The 25,177-nt window shown below is 37.6% G+C and overlaps 1 long non-coding RNA gene across 2 annotated transcripts in view; it reads left to right on the forward strand.

Annotated features, from left to right (window-relative positions):
* The window catches only part of LOC105477093 (uncharacterized), a 199,166-nt gene that overhangs the window by 140,414 nt on the left and 33,575 nt on the right, over positions 1 to 25,177 (forward strand). For both annotated transcript variants that reach the window (XR_011614686.1, XR_984474.2), the window contains exons 10-12: positions 1,971 to 2,226; positions 6,710 to 6,884; positions 8,092 to 8,191. This is a non-coding gene — a long non-coding RNA (uncharacterized lncRNA). The remainder of the gene's footprint in view (positions 1 to 1,970; positions 2,227 to 6,709; positions 6,885 to 8,091; positions 8,192 to 25,177) is intronic.

Raw genomic sequence — 25,177 nt, forward strand, 5'->3', positions numbered from 1 at the left:
GGCTGTCGGGCTTTTTATATTTTGCAATAAAGAATTTCTAGGATCAAGGCCCATTCTTATGCAATCAACTGGGGATGGAAAACCCCACAAACTACCTTTCCCAACAGCCTCTCTTCCCTGTTGAGAAAATTCTCTTAAGGCATTTACCAGCAATAAGTTGTTTGATCCTCTAGAATGTCTAATGCCATCTTGATGTTGGATTCTTGTGTCACCAAGCTAACACAAGTGATGCCAAGAATGGCCTGAGAAATGCAGCAGTAAGATGGGGATTTGTGACTGGCCCACCCCCTTGCTGATGGGTGAGAAGGATACCCTCTCTGTTGGAAGATGAGGCTCAAATCATTCTTGGCACAAAGTCCCAGGTCAGTCATCTGCCAGTTGGTGTTAGCCAGTGTCAAAGGACAAAACTACAATACATTTAGTTAATGATGTAACTGGCTTTTGTTCAAGATTCATGATTCATGAATTGGGGTAGCATTCTATTCTATAGAATAAGAGCTTCTCTGAGCTGAGCAGAAAAGGATGACTTCATAGGCAGAAAAAGACTGAGGAAAGAAATAATGAATGGAAAGTGAATTGCTTGTTCCAGGGTAACTTTCCTTACAGAGTTAAAACAAGGGAACTTCCTCATTATGCTAAATTGGATTTACTGGAATCTTGCTTGGTTTTCTTTTTGAAATTTTGCCCATTTCAAAGTTCAGTTTGATTAAGTGGCACTTATCAGGAGTGACTCCATTCTGGTTTGGTCTGGTCTACTGAGGCCTAGTGCAGGAAGTCAGCTCAAGACAATGACCTCCCATAAAATTTGGTTAACATCATGCTTTATTATCAGTCACGTGAAAACTGGCTGAATTGTCAGAGAATGGAGTGGCAAAGCTGGAGCCTACATGTGGATCTAAGAGCTTAGACTCTTAATTGTAATAGCTGATCTAGCTACTCCTGCCTCTGAATGATCAACTTGTCAACCTTTAATATGAATGTCCCTTAAAGAAACCTAAAGGACACTTGGTGGTAAGTTGATTATGTGGAGTTTCTCCCTTTGACAAAGGTCATAGATACCTATTCTGGTTACAAGTCTGCTTTGCCACCCTTGAATCTGAGCCAAAATCCTTCACTGGGCCTTATGATATGCCTGATAACACACAGCATAACTTCTGATCAGGAAACCCTCTTGACAGTGAAGGATGTGAGGGACAAAGCCCAAACCTATGGGCTTCACTCATTGTGTCACACACAGAACCATCTATAAGCAGCTGGTATCACAGGATGTTGGAAGAGCTTCTAAACGCACCCTCCTCAAGTCCCAGGTGTGAGATAATAATCAAAAAGGATGTGGTATTTCATAGGAAGAAAACAGTTGTTTGTCATTAGAAAGAGCAGAAGGTTTTGAAACCAAGGAGGAGAAAAACGAGTGGCTCCGCTTACCATTCTTCCTATTGACTTAATGAAGGATTTGGGGCTTCCCATCCCTGCAAATCTGGGTTCATCAGCTTGAAGGTCCTGTTCCTCAAAGATGGTGTATTTTGGTGACTAGAAGCACTACTATTTATGACTGCCAGGGAAATTCAGACTCTTTGTGCCCAAAGTTTACCAGGTGAAAAGAATTGTCACTATACTGTCAGGAATAATTGGTCTTGATCAGTAGGAAGAGATAGGGCTGCTTTTAGGGAGGAAATAATCTTTGTGATGTCCAGTTAATTCATTTGAGTTTCTCATAGTAATTCTGTGTTGTACTATGTTTGTGAATAAACATATGCAGCAATCCTAGACCAAGAAGCATAAGATTATGAAGCATTCAGAAGCCACACAAGAAAAGCAAGTGTCACTTGCCAAGGTACTAGCTGACAGTGAGAAAAAATTTTAATGTATAACAGAGTGGGGGAATGAGTACCAATTGGAGCCCTGGGTGCATTTGCAGCCTAGGCCTATAATTCATCCTACTAACTTTCCTCTTATGACTTTCCTCTCAGGAAGAAAGGCCTGCAGATACAAAAGAAAAGCCTTCACACAAATCTGCTGGAGAAGTAGATCTGGGTGAAACAAGAGGAAGACTGTCATGAAAATGCACATCTCAGATCTCCTACTAATAGAGTCATAAGCGACCCATGGCTCCGACTGCAGAGGTCCAAATCTGTCACTACTTTTGCTTGGGGACTTTTTCCTATGGAGAGAGTATTCTTAACCAACTACTGCATCTGACTGCGATATAAAAGTTGGCTCAGTCATGTAAGTTTCCAGATTCTTCTAAGAGTGAACTGCACTGTGATCTGAGAATTGATGCTTTCCTGTCCTTTCATTCTTCTCTTTCAAAGGGTTTAGTACTACATTGTAGTTTGATGGTTTTTCAGCCTCATCTGGTTTCCCAATATATAAAAGTTCTTCCAGTAAATCTTTTACATACATAATGCTTTCTTGATCTCTGCTTGGTAGAGAACCTGGAGTAATACATATTATTAATACAAGCTAAATTTAATAATAACATAAATTATTTATTTTGTTTAAGGTACAAGGGAGCACAAATAGAAATTTTTAAAATAAACTTTTTGAGGAGGATGCTCTGCTAGTATAGTAAAAAAAAATGAAGTATAGTAAAAAAAAATGAGAGGGGATTTCAGGATGGCTAACTAAAGAAAACTGTAGTAGCCTCCTCTACTAAGAAGAAGCAAATTATGAGTAGATAATCACAATTTGAAAGAATTATCCAAAACAAGCATACAAATTCAACAGAGAAGTCACAGGAAACACCTAAGCAAGGAAGGAGAGAGGAGCCTGGAAACCTCTTTGGCTGGGATGGGCTGGAGCCTAGAGAAACTCCCCAATGGGGAAAGGTAAGTGAGAGAATAGATTACTGCAATCTTAGCCATGGTAGAGCCTCTCAAACTTTACTGGTTCTAAAATAGGGAGCTACCTGAGACTGTACGATGACACTTCTCCAGAGAGAAAGCTCACATTGAGTCCCACTCATGCCCCAAGTCCAAAGGAGCTCCAAAAAGGCATTATTTTGAGAGCCCAACCGTGAACAGACAGCACCTCACACTGGGGCCTAACCACACCTGCAGCTCCACATCCCCGGGGCTCCACTGAGATCCCCTGCCTGCAGCCACCACCATGGCTGGCTGCTGTCACAAGGGTGGAAGAGTGGGGGCATTGGCAGCAAACTTGCTTCCTTGAGCAGCAGAGTCACAACTCATTTTGATGAGCCCACACAAAGTTCCATGTCCATGGCTGCCATCACTGCAGGCTGCTGCCACTGGGGCTGGAGTGCAAGTGAAGCAGACCTTCCCCACCTGCCTGCCTCTTACCCTGCCCACCATCTTCAGTAGCAGGACCTCAGCGTACCCACTGCTAAACTCCACCCAAGCATTCTGCCAGGGTCCTGCAGATAATTTCACTGCTGCCTACAACATCCAATACCTACACATACCTTCAAGGGGCCTAAGGACAAGCCTGCCCAGCCTGGCTTCACGACCCTCATGCAGGACCATGAAGTCCAGGGACCTGGTAATTGCCTAATCCCTGTCCACCACCACTGGCACCTGAGCACTCCTCCTGGAATCCTGAGGTTGGGCCTCCCTTACCCTACTGCTACCACAGCTGGCACCTATCTGCCTGTACCACATGTAGGCCTGGAGACTGGTCAGCTCAGCTCAATACAAATATCACCAACACCAGCCTTCACTGCTCAGAACCCGGAGGGTTGTCACAACATGGCTATCATCATCTTCCACACCAGGCCTGCTGCCCTGGAGCCGAAGAACCCACCCATACACCTGACCCAAAACTGCCACTACTAGCTTCCAAGCAAGCCACCTGGAAGCCCAAGTATTGGTCAACCTGGACCAACTTATACTAGTGCCAGTGTACATTGCTCTGGTGCCCAAGAACAAGCATGCTCATCTCACAGATGCCACCATGGGGTCCGAAGACTGCCATACCATTTATCCCTGTCCCCAGCAAAACTTCAACAGAGCCTCCACTAATAACCACACCTTCAGTCACTGAGGATATGACAGATGCCACTAATGCTGATTTATAGTCAAAGAAATCATATACAGACTGTATGGCTGTACAAGCGCAGAACCCTACCCAACCAACTCCATAGATACATTCCCCCAAAAAGTCCTCCCATACTAAAGCCAATCCAAAAAAATCAGAAAAAGCAACTGTTACACCATATTTGCAGATAGCAACCTAGGACACATAAAATATAAAACAGCAAGGAAATATGACACCTCCAAAGGGAAACAATAATTCTTCAGCAGTGGATCACAACAATAAAAGAATTAAAAGGCTTACAACCCAGAAAACATTTAAAACATTGATTTTAGAGGTGGCAGACAAAAAATGCCCAAATAGGACCCTCAAGTGATCATCCCTCCTGCAACAAGACCAATCTGAAACACTATCCACACAAGATAGCACCTTCATAAAAACCAAAAATCAAGTCAGTGATCATAGTACATGGTATAACATCATATCAAGGAAAGAGACACTGAAGAAGGTAGGAAAGTCAGTCCTGCATTGCCTACACTGCCCCTCCTTCACCCCCCAGCAATGGCCATATGGCACCAAGAATCTGTTTGCTTGGGGGAAGGAGAGCACAGCGATTGTCAGACTTTGCATTAGAATCCAATGCTGCCCTGTCACAGTGGAAATCAACATAGGGCAGAATTGAACCTGGGCCCATGGAGGCCCATTTAGACCAACCTTAGAGGTGAATTGTCCACCCCAGGGGTCAGATATTGAGTTCCAGCTAACCCCACCTGTGGCCTAAACTGTCTTTCAAATTTATTTAAAATCCCAGGCTAAAGTGTTCTGGGGTCATAAATAAATATGAAAGGCAATTTAGGTCACAAGGATTGCAATTCCGGGTGCCATTCTGGGCTTGGAGCCAGTGGACTTGAGTACATATCACCTAGTGAAACACCAGCGGGGGTGGCCAAGGGGTGGCATTGCCCCTCCCCCAATACCAGGCAGCAGGGCTCACAGCTCTAGAAAAGTGAAGAGGACTGTGTGTTGCAACTTGAATGCAAGCTCAGCAGTAGTAAAATAAGGCTCTAAGCAGACTCCTGGATAATATGACTAGATAGATCTCTATGAGGAAAACTACAAAACACTGATTAAAGAAACTAAAGAGGACTGAAACAAATGGAAAATCATCCCAGGCTCGCGGAACCTGAATTAGTCTGTTTTCACAGTGCTATAAAGAAATACCCAAGACTGGGTAATTTAAAGAGAAGAGTTTTAATTGACTTATAATTCTGCATGTCTGCGAGGCCTCAGGAAACTTATAATCGTGACAGAAGGTGAAGAGAAAGCAAGAATCTTCTTCACGTGACAGCAGGAGAGAGAAGAGAGAGTGAAGGGAGAAGACATACTTATAAAACTGTGAGAACTGATTTACTATCATGAGAACGACATTGGGGAATCCACCCCCATGGTCCCCTGGTCCCTCCCTCAACATGTAGGGATTATGGGGATTGCAATTCAAGATGAGATTTTGACAGAGTCAGACTGTATCAGAACCAAAGAATGAACACACTAAAATGATAATACTGCCCAAATAAATCTGCAGATTCAATGCAATCTTTATCAAAATATCAATATTATTTTTATAGAATTAGCAAAAGATAATCCTAAAATTCATGTGGAACCAAGAAAGAGCCCAAGCAGTCAAAGCAATTCTGAATTTAAAAATAAAACACAACAAAACATAGTTGGAAGCATCACAGTACCTGACTTCAAAATATGTTACAAGGCATAGTGACCAAAACACCATGGTGCTGGTATAAAAACAGACATGCACACCAATGGAGCAGAATAAAGAATCCAGAAATAAACTCGTATGTTACAGACAAATTATTTTTGACAAAGGCACCAAGAACATACATTGGAGAAAGGACACCCTCTTCAATAAATGGTACTGGGAAAACTGGAGATCCATATGCAGAAGAATGCAAGTGGACCCCTATCTCACACCATATTTAAAAAGTCATCTCGATACAGATGAATGACTTCAATATTAGACCCATAACTACAAAACTACATTAAGAAAACATTGGGAAAACACTTAAGGACATATGTCTAGACATTTTGTACCCAAAACCTCAAAAGCACACACAACAAAATCAAAAATAGACAAATAGGACAATTTTAAATTAATAAACTTCTGCACAGCAAAGGAAACAACAGAGTGAAGAGAAATCATTTTGAATGAGAGAAAATATTTGCAAACTATTCAAGGGACTAATATTCAGACTATGCAAGGAACTCAAATAGCTCAAGAGTAAAAAAAATAAAAAAATAAAAAATAATCCCATTAAAAAGTTTACAAAGGACAGGAATAGAAAATTCCCAAAAGATGTCATGCAAATTTCCAACAGGTATATGAAAAAATGCTCAACATCACTAATCAGGGAAATGCAAATCAAAACTACAATGAGATATCCTCTTAAATGAATTGAAATGGCTATTAGTAAAAACAGAAAAAAACAACAGATGCTAGTTAGGATATGGAAAAAAGGAACTCATATAATCTTGGTGGGAATGTAAATTAGTACAGTAACTGTGCAAAACAGTGTGGAGACTTCCAAAAAAAACCTAAAAATAGAACTAGCATATTAACCAGCAATCTCACTAATGGATATTCTTCCGAAGGAAAAGAAATCAGTATATTAAACGGTTACTTGCACTTACATGTTTATTGCAGTGCTACTGTCAATAACAGAGATATGGAATCAACCTAAGTGTCCATCAACAAATGAAGAAATAATGAAAATGTCATATATATATACAGAATTAAATACTATTTCGTGATACAAATGAAATTATGTCATTTGCAGCAACATGGATGGCACTGGAGGATGCCTCTGGAGGTCACTATGGTAAGTGACATACACCAGGCACAGAAAAGTATGTTACATGTTCTAAATCGTAAGTGGGAGTTAAGAAATCTCATCGAATGGAGGTAGAGAATCGAATAATATTAATAGATACCAGAGGCTGGGAAAGATGTGTGTATACAGGAAAAGAAGAGAGCTTAGGTAATAAGTCCAAATGTACAGCTAGATTGAAGAAGTAAGTTCTAATGTTTGAAAGTAGATTAGGGTGAATATGGTCAGTAACAATACATTATATATTTCAAAGTAACTAGAAGAGAGGACATGAAGGGTACCCAACACATAAAAATGATAAATACTTGAGGTAATGGATACCTCAAAATACTCTGACTTGATCATTACATATTCTATGAATATGTAACAAATACTCACATGTATACCACAATATGTAAAATACAATGTATCAAATGAAAAATGAGAGGTGTACTCTGACCTGATAGGGTAAAATAGACAAGGAGATGTAACAGCATATCCAATTGTTTAGAAATAAACAAATGCGTAGTGCATTCAAGAACTGAATGTCATTCTTTGTGGATTTAATATTTGCTACCAAACTTATATTTTGAAGTAATTCAGGATATAAAATACTTAATTAAAAAGTTTCACCTTCGAAATTAGTCATCGGATAGAAGATCAACTACAGATACCTAATTTTGCCTTTAATCATTTCAACAGTCAAAGTGGCTATTGCTGTTCTGAATTAGGCATAAATGAAATTGTGAAGTAACTAAAGTTGGCATTGGATATTATTTTTTAACATGCAAGTGCTCATCTCACTTTTAATTTAAAGAAAAAATCCATAAAATGCTCAGTGCTGTTAGAATATAAAATCTGAAAATAAAATCTAATATTTATTTAGAATGAGACATAAAAGACTGCTAAATCTCAATGTTATTCTAGAATTGTTCTTTGCACTTATTTTTTAGCCATGGCTCTTAAGTGCAACGAATAATGAACTCATAACTTTGGAGAATTTGATTAGCCCAATGTAGCATGCTGAAAGTAGCTTTTAGAATATATGGTTTAAATAAAAAGAAAATGCATAAGCTTTTACACTTGACTCCACAATATATTTGAGTTAATTTTATTATAAAAATTTCTCCCCATTTCTTCTATAAAAATAGTACTCCAAGATGATATTTTGTTTTAGTTTTATTTTTAAATTAAGAGAGTGTCTTGCTCTGTCATCCAGGTTGGAATACAGTGTGGCACAATCACAGCTCACTGTAGCCCCGACTTCTCAGGATCCAGTGACCCTCCTGTCTCAATCTCCGAAGCAGCTGGGACCACAGGTATGCACCACCAGGCGTGGCTAATTTTTGTATTTTTAGTAGAGATGAGGTCTCCTTATGTTGTCCAGGCTGCCTTGAACTCCTGAGCTCAAGCTATCCACCCACCTGGGCCTCCCAACGTGCTGGAAGTACAGGTGTGAGCCACCACACCCAGACTCTAAGATGGTATTTTAAAATATCTGTGAAATAGACACAAATTCAAGGGCAAAGCATGAATCACCCATTGTTAAATTCAACATGGCAGATGTGTTACTTTTTCAATTCGTCCACCCACTATATATTATATATCAAAACATCACTATGTACCCCATGAATATGTACAATTTTTATTTACCAATTAAAGTTTAAAATGAAAAGATACAAAAGGCACTAACCAGAATAAGTAAATAAATAAATAAATAAATAATAAAAATAAACAGAGTCTCTTCTTGGTTTTATTAATACTAGGTGCAGTTGTCTGCTCAGAATCCTACTAATAGTGCTCAAATTTGGACTTCAGATATTAGAAAATCTTGAAATTCTTTCTTGTGAGTGCTATATGCAAAACGTTTGCATAAATAGTAAATGATTTCCTAGTTACATCTGTCTGAACAGCTGTTAGGGTGACAAGTTTAAACTCAGAGATTTTTCCAATTTTTACTGAACACTATCAGTTCTGTATTTCTATATTTCTATATTCCTATTTTTAAAAAATCTATTTCTTCAGTGTATTAGCCTTCAAAGCTTGATTCCCACAAATGGAGCTCAAAAAGGAGGAATTTATACAAACAAAGTTATAGTAGTAGCAGAAACAAGAAGCTTTAGCCATTGATAGCATCAACACTGGATTTTAGATAGACAATTTATAATCAATATTTTAATGTTCAAGAAAGGTTAATATAAAATAAATATGCCCAAAAAGTAAACTAACCTTTATTTAACATGTATTTATTAGCTATTTCCTAAGTGTCAGGTGTTCTTTAGATATTGGGATATTTGAATGAATGAAATTTGAGATGATTCATTTAAAGAACTAACCATTGTGATTGATTTATTCCCCACTTTGTTGCAGTAACCATTGCAATTGATCCAAATGGATTATAAACAAAATAGGGGAAAGAGACCACTTGTAATGGTTAGTTCTTTAAATGACTAACACGGTGCTCATACAAAAGTAACAAAAGTAAAGCGGGAAAACACCAGACACAGTCGCGTTACTCTCGTCATCTCCCCTTTATTCAGACAGGTGTCCTGGTGTCACTTTAAGGATGCGTTCTGACATTGACTTTTTGATGCTTTCATAAAAGATAAGCCCAATATTTTTTGTCATGCCACAACTGATGGAAAAATTTGCTAGGTCAGCTATAATTTTTCTGTTTTAATTAGATTTATTTCTTGCTTGCAGACTTTTCACAAAGGAAAATAAAAATCTGATAATTGTGAAGCCGCTTTACTTCTAGTATAAGTTTTAGATTCACTTTATTTCTAGACAGTTTACATATCTAGTATACTGTTTACAGGCAATAACAAACAACTATCCTATAAGGACAGCCCACCTGTTAGCACTGTATGAGATTTTTGTCCAGTTCTATGCAGGTAACTTTCTAAAAATTAAACCAAATGAAATGTCAATAAGTACACTCAATATTTTTCTTGCAAATCGCTGTTGCATTATGACAAGTCATGCTTTCTAACTTTTTATATTGCACAATACATTGAACTGCACTCCAAGTGTTTGTTCAAAACTGAAACAGATCCATCAGTGTTTGTAAGCAAGTGGTGATAATCTATTTTCTGGGAACAGGGAAACAATTTGTTACTTTGAATTCACAATGCAATGAATTTGAAACGTTGATTTACCATTCCTGGATGTAGTTTTACATCTTTGTTGTTTCTCCTTCCTTAATTTTTGATTCCTTATAAGTGAAATATTTCTGTCTGCACAGTGAATCAGCATTAAGATTTTTGTTCTCAATAAATTTTATGTTATATCTTTTTTCATACTTAAAATGGTGGTTTGTTCAGCGTTATCACTAAATAGTATCTTCCCCAAATAAATGACTGCTCTCTACTTATCACAACTCAGCACTTTCTTTTAAGTTAAAAAAAAAAAAAAAAGAATCAGAAACCTGATTACTAATATATTGCAGATACTATTTTTAATCTTAGAAAAAAGAATAGGAATCTATAAACCTTCAAAGGTCCACATATTCCATGCTAGATATTTATAAAATAACAATGTAAAATTCAGATATTTCTCTTGGTATAATACTATAAAATAAATTAGAGAGTTTATTGTAATCTCACCAGTGTTTTTTCTATTATATACTTTTCTGTGCTAGTACACAATCCAGAATCACACTTCGCATTTAAATTTTCTTAGTTTTTGCCAATCTTGACAGTACCCAGTATTTTATCTTTCCTGACCTTCGCACATTTGAAATACACTAGACAGTTTTTTATAGCATGTCTTTCAGTTTGAATTTGTCTGAATGTTTTCTCTTTTTTAAGTTGAGGGTATACACTATAAATAAGAATACTATGGAAGTTATCTATCCTTTTTTACATTGCCTCAGACCAGGCAATACCTTATGTCTGTACGGGCACACATTGTTTTCTTGTGCTTTGCTTTATTGTGCTTTGCAGATATTGTGTGTGTGTGTGTGTTTTCTTTCTTTCTTTTTTTTTTTTTTTAAGTTTTCTGGCAACCCTGCACCAACAAATCTATAGGCACAATTTTTTTCTACAGCATTGGCTTACTTCATAGTTCTGTGTCACATTTTGGTAAATTTCAAAATATTTCAGACTTTATTATCATATTTGTTATGTTGTGATCAGTGATAAGGTGTGATCAGTGACCTTTGATGTTACTATTGTAATTGTTTTGGGGTACCACAAATTGTGCCCATATAAGACACAAAATTAATAAATTCTGTTTGTTTTGACTACTCAACTGAACCCCAGATCCCTCACATCTCATCACCTCCTTGGCTCTACCTATTCCCTGAGACACAACAATATTGAAATCAGGCCAGCTAACAAGTCTACGATGGCCTCTAAATGTTGAAGTCAATGGAAGAGTTGTATATCTTTCACTTAAAATCAAAAGCTAGAAATGATTAAACTTAGAAAAGGAATGTTGAAACCTGAGACAGGCCAAAAGCTAGACTTCTTGTGCCAGTTAGACAAGTTTTGAGTTCAGAGGAAAAGTTTTTTAAGGAAATTAAAAGTAATACTCTGTGAACACATAGATAATAAGAAAGAAACAGTTTTATTGTTGATATGGGGAAAGTTTCGGCAGTCTGAATAAAAGATCGAACCAACCACAACATTTCATTAAGCCTAAGCCCCAAATTTGGCTTTGACTTTATAATTAAGAGCAAGATTGTATCTTCAATTTAATGAAAGCTGAGAGAGGCAAGGAAACTGAAGAAGAAAAGTTGGAAGCTAGCAGAAGTTGGTTCATGAGTTTTCGGAAAAGAAGTTATCTCCACAACATTAAACTGCAGGAAGAAGCAGTAAGTGCTGATGGAAAAGCTGCAACAAGTTGTCCAGAAGATCTAACTAAGATAACTGATCAAGGTGGCTACACTAAACAACAGATTTTCAGTGTAGACAAAACAGTCTTCTATTGGAAGAATATGCCGTCTAGGCCTTTCATAGCTGGAGAGGAGAAGTCAATGCTTGGCTTCAAAGCTTTGAAGGACAGGCTAATGCAGCTCTTGTTAAGGACTATTGAAGCCAACACTCATTTACCATTCTAAATATTCTAGAGCTTTTAAGAATTATGCTAAATCTACTGTGCCTGTGCTCTACAAATAAAACAATAAAGTCTAGGTGACAGCACATTTGTTTCCAGCATGGTTTACTGAATATTTTAAGCCTACTATGCAGACCTAACATTCAGAAGAAAAGATTCCTTTCAACATATTACTTCTCATTGACAATACACCTAAGTCATCCAAGAACTCTGAGGGAGATGTACAAGGAGATTAATGTTGTTTCTCATGGCTGCTGGCACAGCATCCATTCTGCAGCCCATGGATCAAGGAGTAATTTCAGCTTTCACGTCTTATTTAATAAATGTGTTTTATAAGGTACAGCTGCCATAGATTATGATCCTCTTGATGCTTCTGAACAAAATAAATTGAAAAACTTCTGAAAAGGATTCACCATTCTAGATGTCATTAAGATTATTCATAATTCATGGGAGGAGATCAAAATATCAACATTAACAGGGATTTTGCAGAAGTTGAGTAACTTTCATGACTGACACTGAGGTGTTCAAGGCTCAGTGGCAAAAGGAAACACAGATGTGATGGAAATTTCAAGAGAACTAAGATTAGAAGTGGAACCTGAAGATGTGACTGGATTGGTGCAATATCATGATGCAACTTGAAAGGATTAGAAGTTGCTTCTTACGAATGAGCAAAGAAAGTGTTTTGTTGAGATGAAATCTACTTCTGATGAAGATGCTGTGAACATTGCTGAAATGACAGCAAAAGACTTAGAATATTACATAAACTTATCAATAAGGGAGGGCAGAATTTAAGAGGATGGACTCCAATTTTGAAAGTTCTACTGTGGGGAAAATGCTCAAACAGCATCACATGCTATAGAGTAATCTTTCCTCAAAGGAATAATCAATAGATGTGGCAAAATTAATCGTTGTCTTATTTTTTAAAATTGCCAATGCCACCTTCAGCAACCACCACCCTGATCAGTAGCCATCAACGTTGAGGCAAGATCCTCAACCAGCAAAGTGAGTATGACTCGCTGAAGACTCAGATAATTGTTAGCATTTTTAAGCAATAAAGTGTTTTTGATTAATGTATGTACATTATCTTTTTAGACATAATGCACATGTAATAGTCTACAATAGAGTGTAAGCATAACTTACATATGCACTGAGAAACCACAAAACATGTGTGATTTGCTCTTTCATGATATTCACTTTTTTGTTGTGATTTGGAGCCAAATCCACGGTTTCTTCATGGTATGCCTGTATGCATTATTGATATTGTTATCCATCTTTTGCTTAGAGTGGCATCTGCTAGGATATAAACTTACTGTTTTTTTATCCTCTTGGAATTTATTAAATGTAAGGGGGAGATATTTTGAGACTATGCAAATATGCTGTTTCTGCTTAAAAAGTCACCTCCTAAATTTAACATCCATAATTGGATCTTGCCTGCAGCAATTATTGCTGGGTTATTCTAATTGTGGTTTTCCATTTTATTTTATAGTTATGAACCAAAATTCTTTTGTAAGGAAGTTATTACTTCTTCTCCATGTATTTTTGCAACCAGTATTTATTTATATGTGCATGGATTCATATTTTGAGGACATCCAGGTTAAGTATTAATTTTTTTTAGCACTCCGTTGCTACATGGCACCAAAAGATGCTCCAAGATTATTTTGTATTTTTCTGTCACGTGGTTGGAATCAATCAGATCCCTTAAGGGACTTGTAATCTTTCACTGAGGAATGACTTTTAAGAACCAACATCTGGACTCTAGGTGTGTTCTTTGCTACTGACCTGTCACTGCTTCTAGTCCCTCTCAAGGATCAAGCTGGGAAATGTGTGTATGTATATTACGTCATGCATATACATATTTATGTCCTTTGATCTGTATGTGTGTGTATATATATGTTAGTGCATGTGTGTATGTGAATGTTAAATATGTATGTAGACACACACGTTAAATATGTATGCATACACATGTTAAATGTTAAATATATATTTATACATATACACATATACACATAAAATGACATTTGTTCATACTGATATTTCTGACTTCAATCCATTACCACCACAGAGTTTATTCTAGTATTTCCCCATTTCCTGATGTTTTTTCTCTTTCTTCAGCAGTGACTTTTGTTTTCTAAAATGTATTTAACTTTTTCTTCCACGCTGGAATATAAATAGTATAGATTCAGAATCGCTAATGCGTATCCCTGTGAGGAATACTAAATTGTCCAATGAAGTACAATGTGTATAGAAAGAATTTTTGCATTTTATTGTCTTCGGCCTTACATTTAGTTGAAAAGCTGTTTTCAAAATTTACTCAGTTCAGCTCATTTTTTCCTATCCCTTTCAGTAGAGTTATATGATTTATGTGTAATAGAGTTCAATTCATTTATCACAGTCTACATTTCCTCTTTCTTCTCACATCCTGATAAATCTTTTTAAATGCTCCATTCAGTAAAATTCACACTTTGTAGAGTACACTTCTATGGATTTTGAAAAATGAAATTAGTTGTATATTCACAATTATAATTTCATATGAAATGTAATATTATCCATAAAACTCCTTTACTATACCCCTCCATGGTAAATTCATCTCCTCTCCTCCCCAAACTCTGGCAAAAACTGATTTCTTTTCAGTACCCATTGTTTTGTTTTTACTCACATTTCATATAAAGGAATCACATAGTATGTTGTCTTTTGAGTCTGGCTTCTTTCACTTAGGACAATGCATATATGATTTGTAATGGTTAATATTGTCAACTTGATTGGATTGAAGGATACAAAGTATTGTTCCTGATTGTGTCTGTGAGGGTGTTGCCAAAGGAGATTAACATTTGAGTCAATGGACTAGGACAGGCAGACCCACCTTCAATCTGGGTGGGTACCCTTAATCAGTTGCCAGTATAGCTAGAATAAAGCAGGCAGGAGAAGGCAGAAGAGCAGACTTGCTGAATCTTCCGGCCTCTGTCTTTCTCCTGTGCTGAATGCTTCCTGCCCTCAAACATCAGACTGCAAGATGATTCCACCCTGATGTTACAGCAATTGATAGATCCATGCTATTTATTGTTAAGCAGTGTTTCATTACATGAATGAACCAGAGTTTGTATATTCATTTGATTGATTTTCCTTGATCTTGTACTTGTGGTTTTGTGTCATTACCTTCAAGAAATTAGGTATATTAGATGGATTGACAATGTTGCATGACTTATGAATGGTCTCTTTTGATAGTTTTTCACTAAGTGCTCTCGTTATGTTTCTGTTTGAATAATTTCCATGGATCTAAGTTCAGTGAATATTTTATGAATTTTGTTCTGTCTACAGATGAGCATATCACAAATATTTCTTAGTCCTCTTACTGTTTAACATGTGTAGCATTTCCCTTTCATTCTTTCTTATAATTGCAATCTTTGATAAAATTATCCATTTGCATATTGCTCACCTTTTCCAAAATAATTTCAAAAAATTTGGTACATTATTAATACTAGTCAGTTTCTACATCTTTGTCATACCCAAATATAGTTTTGACTGTTGCTTTGTCTCTTTTAAGTGTGTTTTCCTTATTATTTTACATGCCTTGCAATTTTTTCTTAAATCTATACATTCTTTTCAGGACAGTAGGTATGAGTTAAGTAGCTTTTATGACCATGATTCTGTCTAATAGATCTTTATTGTGAGCATTTGAGTTAATCTAGGTAAGAATTGTACTAGGGTTTGAAGGTTGTTGTTACTATGGCTACATTACTACGCCTTTAGTGCAATGTCTGTTCATAGAGAAAATGAATTTTTAAAAATATGCCAACTGTTCTTACTAATAAAATGAAACAAAAAAATTGTGTATGAATGGCAAAAATATAGTTAATAATCCAATAATACTTTTCTTTCTCTGATATGGTTTGGATCTTTGTCCTTGCTCAAATCTCGTGTCAAATTGTAATCCCCAAAGTTGGAAGAGGGGCATAGTGGGAGCTGATTGAATCATGGGGAGAGATTTCTTCTTTGCTGTTCTTGTGATAATGAGTGAGCTCTCATGAGATTTGGTTGTTTAAAAGTGTGTAGTAGGGGAGCGGTTCCAAGATGGCCGAACAGGAACAGCTCCAGGCTACAGCTCTCAGTGTGAGCGACACAGAAGACAAGTGATTTCTGTATTTCCAACTGAAGTACTGGGTTCATCTCACTGGGGTGTGTCAGACACTGGGTGCAGCCCATCGAGTGAGAGTTGAAGCAGCGTGAGGTGTCACCTCATGTGGGAAGCACAAGGGGTAAGGGAATTCCCTTTCCTAGCCAAGGGAAACTGACACACAGCATCTCAAAAATTGGGACACTCCCACCCTAATACTGCACTTTTACAAGGGTCTTAGCAAACGGCACACCAGGATATTATGTCCCAAGCCTGGCTCAGAGGGTCCTACGCCCACAGGGTCTCCCTCATTGCTAGCACAGCAGTCTGAGATCTAACTGCAAGGTGGCAGCAAGGCTGGGGGAGGGGCACCCACCATTGCTGAGGCTTGAGTAGGTAAATGAAGCAGCTGGGAAGCTCAAACTGGATGGAGCCCACTGTAGTTCAAGGAGGACCTGCCTGCCTCTGTAGACTCCACTTCTGGGGACATGCATAGCAAAACAAGAGGCAACAGAAACCTCTGCAGACTTAAATGTCCCTGTCTGACAGCTTTGAAGAGAGTAGTGGTTCTCCCAGCATGGAGTTTGAGATCTGAGAATGCACAGACTGCCTCCTCAAGCGTGTCCCTGACCCCCAAGTAGCCTAACTGGGAGGCACCCCCCAGTAGGGGCAGACTGACACCTCACACGGCTGGGTACCCCTTTGAGATGAAGCTTCCAGAGGAATGATCAGGCAGCAACATTTGCTGTTCAGCAATATTCACTCTTCCGCAGCCTCCACTGCTGTTACGCAGGAAAACAGGGTCTGGAGTGGACCATGAGCAAACTCCAACAGACCTGCAGCTGAGGGTCCTGACTGTTAGAAGGAAAACTAACAAACAGAAAGGACATCCACACCAAAACCCTATCTGTACATCAACATATCAAAGACCAAAGGTAGATAAAACCACAAAGATGGGGAAAAAACAGAGCAGAAAAGCTGAAAATTCTAAAAATCAGAGCACCTCTCCCACTCCAAAGGAATGCAGCTCTTCACCAGCAATGGAACAAAGCTGGATGGAGAATGACTTTGACAAGCTGAGAGAAGAAGGCTTCAGATGATCAAACTTCTCTGAGTTAAAGGAGGAATTTCGAACCCATCACAAAGAAGTTAAAAACCTTGAAAAAAAAGATTAGTCAAATGGCTAACTAGAATAACCAATGTAGAGAAGTCCTTAAATGACCTGATAGAGCTGAAAACCATGGCATGAGAACTATGTTACAAATGCACAAGCTTCAGTAACCGATTTGATCAACTGGAAGAAAGGGTATCAGTGATTGAAGATCAAATGGATGAAATGAAGCGAGAAGAGAAGTTTAGAGTAAAAAGAGTAAAAAGCAATGAACAAAGCCTCCAGGAAATATGGAACTATGTGAAAAGACCAAATATACATCTGATTGGTGTACCTGAAAGTGATGGGGAGAATGGAACCAAGTTGGAAAACACTCTGCAGGATATTATCCAGAACTTTCCCAACCTAGCAAGTCAGGCCAACATTCAAATTCAGGAAATACAGAGAACACCACAGAGACACTCCCAGAGAAGAGCAACTCCAAGACACATAATAGTCAGATTTACCAAAGTTGAAATGAAGGAAAAAATGTTAAGGGCAGCCAGAGAGAAAGGTTGGGTTACCCACAAAGGGAAGCCCATCAGACTAACAGCGGATCTCTTAGCAGAAACTCTACAAGCCAGAAGAGAGTGGGGGCCAATATTCAGCATTCTTAAAGAAAAGAATTCTAAACCCAGAATTTCATATCCAACCAAACTAAGCTTCATAAGTGAAGGAGAAATAAAATCCTTTACAGACAAGCAAAAGCTGAGAGATTTTGTCACCACCAGGTCTGCCCTACAAGAGCTCCTGAAGGAAGCACTAAACATGGAAAGGAACAACCGGTATCAACTACTGCAAAAACATGTCAAAATATAAAGACCATCAATGCTAGGAAGAAACTGCATCAACTAACAAGCAACATAGCCAGCAAATATCATAATGACAGGATCAAATTCATACATAACAACATTAACCGTAAATGTAAATGGGCTAAATGCTCCAATTAAAAGACACAGACTGACAAATTGGATAAAGAGTCAAGACCCATCAGTGTGCTGTATTCAGGAGACCCATCTCATGTGCAGAGACACACATAGGCTTAAAATAAAGGGATGGAGGAAGATCTACCAAGCAAATGGAAAACAAAAAAAGGCAGAGATTGCAATCCTAGGCTCTGATAAAACAGACTTTAAGCCAAAAAAGATCAAAAGAGCCAAAGAAAGCTATTACATAATGGTAAAGGGATTGATTCAACAAGAAGAGCTAACTATCCTAAATATATATGCACCAAATACAGGAGTACCCAGATTCATAAAGCAAGTCCTTAGAGACTTAAAAAGAGACTTCGCCTCCCACACAATAATAATGGGAGACTTTAACACCCCACTGCCAAGTTTAGACAGATCAACAAGACAAAAAGTTAACAAGGATATCCAGGAATTGAACTCAGCTCTGCACCAAGTGGACCTAATAGACATCTACAGAACTCTCCACCCCAAATCAACAGAATATACATTGTTCTCAGCACCACATCACACTTATTCCAAAATTGACCACAGAGTTGGAAGGAAAGCACTCCTCAGCAAATGTACAAGAACAGAAATTATAACAGACTGTCTCTCAGACCACAGTGCAATCAAACTAGAACTCAGGATTAAGAAACTCACTGAAAACCACTAAACTACATGGGAACTCAACAAGCTGCTCCTGATTGATTACTGGGTACAAAATGAAGGCAAAAATAAAGATGTTCTTTGAAACCAATGAGAACAAAGATACAACATACCAGAATCTCTGAGACACATTTAAAGCAGTGTGTAGAGGGAAATTTATAGCACTAAATGCCCACAAGAGAAAGCAGGAAAGATCTAAAATTGACACCCTAACATCACAATTAAAAGAACTAGAGAAGCAAGAGCAAACACATTCAAAAGGTAGCAGAAGGCAAGAAATAACTAAGATCAGAGCAGAACTGAAGGAGATAGAGACACAAAAAACCCTTCAAAAAAATCAGTGACTCCAGGAGCTGTTTTTTTGAAAAGATCAACAAAATTGATAGACCACTAGCAAGACTAATGAAGAAGAAAAGAGAGAAAAATCAAATAGATGCAATGCAAAATGATGAAGGGGATATTACCACCAACTCCACAGAAATACAAACTACCATCAGAGAATATTATAAACACCTCTATGCAAATAAACTAGAAAACCTAGAAGAAATGGAAAAATTCCTGGACACATACACTCTCCCAAGACTAAACCAGGAAGAAGTTGAATCCCTGAAAGGAACAATAACAGGCTCTGAAATTGAGGCAATAATTAATAGCCTACCAACCAAAAAAAGTCCAGGACCAGAGAGATTCACAGTCGAATTCTACCAGAGGTACAAGGGGGAGCTGGTACCATTCCTTCTGAAACTAATCCAATCAATAGAAAAAGAGGAAATCCTCCCAAACTCATTTTATGAGGCCAGCATCATCCTGATACAAAAGCCTGCAGAGACACAACAACAAAAAAAGAGAATTTTAGAACAATATCCCTGATGAACATTGATGCAAAAATCTCAATAAAATACTGGCAAACCAAATTCAGCAGCATATCAAAAAGCTTATCCACCATGATCAAGTGGGCTTCATCCCTGGGATGCAAGGCTGATTCAACATATGCAAATCAATAAACATAATCCATCATATAAACAGAACCAAAGACAAAAACCACATGATTATCTCAATAGATGTAGAAAAGACCTTTGACAAAATTCAACAGCCCTTCATGCTAAAAACTCTCAATAAATTCGGTATTGATGGAATGTATCTCAAAATAATAAGAGCTATTTATGACAAACCCACAGCCAATATCATACTGAATGGACAAAGTTGGAAGCATTCCCTTTGAAAACGGGCACAAAATAGGGATGACCTCTTTCACCACTCGTATTCAACATAATGTTAGAAGTTTTGGCCAGGGTAATCAGGCAGGAGAAAGAAATAAAGGGTATTCAAATAGGAAAAGAGGAAGTCAAATTGTCCCTGTTTGCAGATGACATAATAGTATATTTAGAAAACCCCATTGTCTCAGCCCAAAATCTCCTTAATCTGATAAGCAACTTCAGCAAAGTCTCAGGATACAAAATCAATGTGCAAAAATCACAAGCATTCTTATACACCAATGGCAAACAGAGAGTCAAATCATGAGAGAACTCTCATTCACAATTGCTTCAAAGAGAATAAAATATCTAGGAATCCAACTTACAAGGGACGTGAAGGACGTCTTCAAGGAGAACTACAAACCACTGCTCAGTGAAATAAAAGAGGACACAAACAAATGGAAGAACATTCCATGCTCATGGATAGGAAGAATCAATATCATGAAAATGGCCATAGTGCCCAAGGTTATTTATAGATTCAATGCCATCCCCATTAAGCTACCAAAGACTTTCTTCACAGTATTGGAAAAAACTACTTTAAAGTTCGTATGGAACCAAAAAAGAGCCCTCATTGCCAAGGCAATCCTAAGCAAAAAGAACAAAGCTGGAGGCATCATGCTACCTGACTTCAAACTATACTACAAGGCTACAGTAACCAAAACAGCATGGTACTGGTACCAGAACAGAGATATAGACCAATGGAACAGAACAGATCCCTCAGAAATAATACCACACATCTACAACCATGTGATCTTTGACAAACCTCAGAAAAACAAGAAATGGGGAAAGGATTCCCTATTTAAGAAACAGTGCTGGGGCCGGGCGCGGTGGCTCAAGCCTGTAATCCTAGCACTTTGGGAGGCCGAGACGGGCGGATCACAAGGTCAGCAGATCGAGACCATCCTGGTTAACACGGTGAAACCCCGTCTCTACTAAAAAATACAAAAAACTAGCCGGGCGAGGTGGCAGGTGCCTGTAGTCCCAGCTACTCGGGAGGCTGAGCCAGGAGAATGGCGTAAACCCGGGAGGCGGAGCTTGCAGTGAGCTGAGATCTGGCCACTGCACTCCAGCCTGGGCGACAGAGCTAGACTCCGACTCAAAAAAAAAAAAAAAAAAAAAAAGAAACAGTGCTGGGAAAACTGGCTAGCCATATGTAGAAAGCTGAAACTGGATCCTTTCCTTACATCTTATACAAAAATAAATTCAAGATGGATTAGAGAATTAAATGTTAGATCTAAAACCATAAAAACCCTGGAAGAACGCCCAGGGAAGAACACCCTGGAAGAACACCCAGGCAATACCATTCAGGACATAGACATGGGTGAGGACTTCATTTCTAAAACACCAAAAGCAATGACAACACAAGCCAAAATTGACAAATGGGATCTAATTAAACTAAAGAGCTTCTGCACAGCAAAAGAAACTACCATCAGAGTGAACAGGCAACCTACAGAATGGGAGAAAATTTTTGCAATCTACTCATCTGACAAAGGGCTAATATCCAGAACCTACAAAGAACTCAAACAAATTTACAAGAAAAAAACAAACAACCCCACCAAAAAGTGGGTGAAGGATTTGAACAGACACTTCTCAAAAGAAGACATTTATGCAGTCAACAGACACATGAAAAAGTGCTCATTGTCACTGGCCATCAGAGAAATGCAAATCAAAACCACAATGAGATACCATCTCACATCAGTTAGAATGGCGATCATTCAAAAGTCAGGAAACAACAGATGCTGGAGAGGATGTGGAGAAATAGGAACACTTTTACACTGTTGGTGGGACTGTAAACTAGTTCAACCATTGTGGAGGACAGTGTGGAGAATCCTCAAGGATCTAGAACTAAAAATACCATTTAACCCAGCCATCCCATTACTGGGTATATACCCAAAGGATTCTAAATCATGCTGCTATAAAGACACATGCACACGTATGTTCATTGCAGCACTATTCACAATAGCAAAGACTTCAAACCAACCCAAATGTCAATCAGTGACAGACTGGATTAAGAAAATGTGGCACATATCCACCATGGAACACTTTGCAGCCATAAAAAAGGATGAGTTCATGTCCTTTGTAGGGAAATGGATGCAGCTGGAAACCATCATTCTCAGCAAACTATTGCAAGAACAGAAAACCAAACACCGCATGTTCTCACTCATAGGTGGGAACTGAACAATGAGATCACTTGGACACAGGGAGGGGAACATCACATATCAGGGCCTGTTGGGGGTTGGGGGACTAGGGGAGGGATCACATTTGGAGATATACCTAATGTAAATGACGAGTTAATGGGTGCAGCACACCAACATGACACATGTATACATATGTAACAAACCTGCACATTGTGCACATGTACCCTTGAACTTAAAGTATGGAGAGGATGTGGAGAAATAGGAACACTTTTACACTGTTGGTGGGATTGTAAACTAGTTCAACCATTATGGAAAACAGTATGGCGATTCCTCAAGGATCTAGAACTAGATGTACCATATGACCCAGCCATCCCATTACTGGGTATATACCCAAAGGATTATAAATTATGCTGCTATAAAGACACATGCACACATATGTTTATTGCGGCACTATTCACAATAGCAAAGACTTGGAATCAACCCAAATGTCCATCAGTGACAGATTGGATTAAGAAAATGTGGCACATATACACCATGGAATACTATGCAGCCATCAAAAAGGATGAGTTTGCGTCCTTTGTAGGGACATGGATGCAGCTGGAAACCATCATTCTTAGCAAACTATCACAAGAACAGAAAACCAAACACCGCATGTTCTCACTCATAGGTGGGAACTGAACAATGAGATCACTTGGACTCAGGAAGGGGAACATCACACACAGGGGCCTATCATGGGGAGGGGGGGGTGGGGAGGGATTGCATTGGGAGTTATACCTGATGTAAATGATGAGTTGATGGGTGCAGCACACCAACATGGCACAAGTATACATATGTAACAAACCTGCACGTTATGCACATGTACCCTACAACTTAAAGTATAATAATAATAAATAAATTTTTAAAAAAAATGTTTTTTAAAAAGTGTGTAGCACATCCTCCTTTCCTCTCTTCCTCCTGCTCTAGCATGTAATATGTTCCTGCTTCCCTTTTCTTCATGATTAAAAGTTTATCGAGGTCTCTCCAGCCATGCTTCCTTACAGCCTTTGGACCAATGAGACAATTTAAATATCTTTTCTTTATAAATTACCCTGTCTCAGGTATTTCTTTATAGCAGTGTGAGAACGAATTAATACATTGTTAAGAAAAGTCAATCCTAAATCTCAATACAGATATTGCTTTAACTATGAAAACACAACTTTCAAGTATGCCTTGCACATACTAGTTTTGTTATGTGTTTCTTTGAAATTCATTAAGAAGCCTTCAAATCATCTTAAAAATCAAGAACTATTATATAATAAAAAAGTAAGATAATATATACTCTAAGTCAAATGGTGAGTCAATCTCAATGATAGGATTTGTATACATTTGTTATTATACTTATATTGAACTTAAAATAATTAAAATAATATTAAGTAAGACATCTCTATCATTATACAGTATCATTGTTTTACAATATATAATACTGAGTTATTATTGTCCTGGTATTAAGTAATAATTTTATAAAGTTTATTTGTATTAACTTTTAATGTTATAGTTAAATCAATTGCAGTATAATTGAATGCAAAATTATCAGAAGAGAAACAAAAGAAATATTCACGATATTGTGATGATTTAGTACCCCCCAAATAAACTGATTCTCAGTCTTTATAATCACTCTGTTTAAGATGACTAATAAATGGAGTTATATTCGTTAAAGCTGGCTAGGATAGCATGTCCCTATAGTCCCAGTTACTCAGGAGGCTGAAATGGGAGGATTGCTTGAGCTCAGGAGTTTGAGGACAGCCTGGGCAACATAATGAGACCCCATCTATTATAAAAATAAGATTTCATTAAAAAGTAGTTATATTAATAATAAAAATTATTTTTAAACAGAATTTGATTTACATGATATTAAAGAGTCATATTAAAGAATCTAAAGTATATTTTTCACCATTCATACCTTATTGAAAGAAAGCAATAATAAAATAGTTCTCTGGCATTTACTTATTGTTTATCAATAATAATATACCATATTGAGTCTTTGGATTAAATCATCCATGCTAAAAAGAGTAGCATAAAATATTTTTACTTTAAACACTTATAAAATTATAAAATTAGTAAATATCTACGTTTGCTGTTTCTATGATTAATAACTTCGTAAATACAAACTCTGTTTATACCATAACTCTTGATTCAGAAGAAGAGAGTTTCTGTCCAAATTTTATCAAAATACAAGCCAGTGGAGAAAAGTTTGAGAAAAAATGAAACAATGAAATAATTAGAAATTGACAAAAATATATATTTACCTGAAAATATGGCTTCAGTCTTTGCCACTTTGAATTTAATTTGAAGTTTTAGGATTAGCACACAAAAGTGAAATGAGGAAGAAAATTCTTCAACAATGTTTATCAGTGAATTACATTTATACAGTAAAATTTTCATAAGATTTGTTCAATAAGCTATTGTTTAAGAAAAATTAAAATTGTTTTTATTCATAATTCTATTCCAGCAACTTAAGTTCCGTATTATTAACAATGTCGTCCCATTTTTTAAAGGTAAAATTATTGCTCAATGCAATGCATTATGTTTACCTAGTACAATAGTTTGTATACAATTTGGCATCACCAAAACTCACGGTCCCCAGTATGGCAATACTGGAAGGTGGTTCCTTTAAGAGGCGATTAGGTCATCAAGATAGATTAATACCTTTTTCATGGCAATGAGTTTTCTCTCTGGTGGGACTGAGTTAGTTACTAGGAGAGCAGGTTATTATAAAGTGAGGCTGCCTCTCCTAGTTGTCCTTGCACCTTCCTGCTTCCTCACGAGCTTCTCTACCGCATTAGGACCCAGCATGAGGCTCTCACCAGAAGCCAACCAGGTAAGGCAGCCAGGTCTTAGACCTTCCAGTCAGCATAATTTGAGCTAAATAATCCTCTTTCTTTTAAAATTTACCCAGTCTCAGATATTGTGTCATAGCAACAAAATGTAGACCAACACACC

This window comes from Macaca nemestrina, chromosome 16, assembly GCF_043159975.1.
Source record: "Macaca nemestrina isolate mMacNem1 chromosome 16, mMacNem.hap1, whole genome shotgun sequence".
Lineage (NCBI taxonomy): Eukaryota > Metazoa > Chordata > Mammalia > Primates > Cercopithecidae > Macaca > Macaca nemestrina.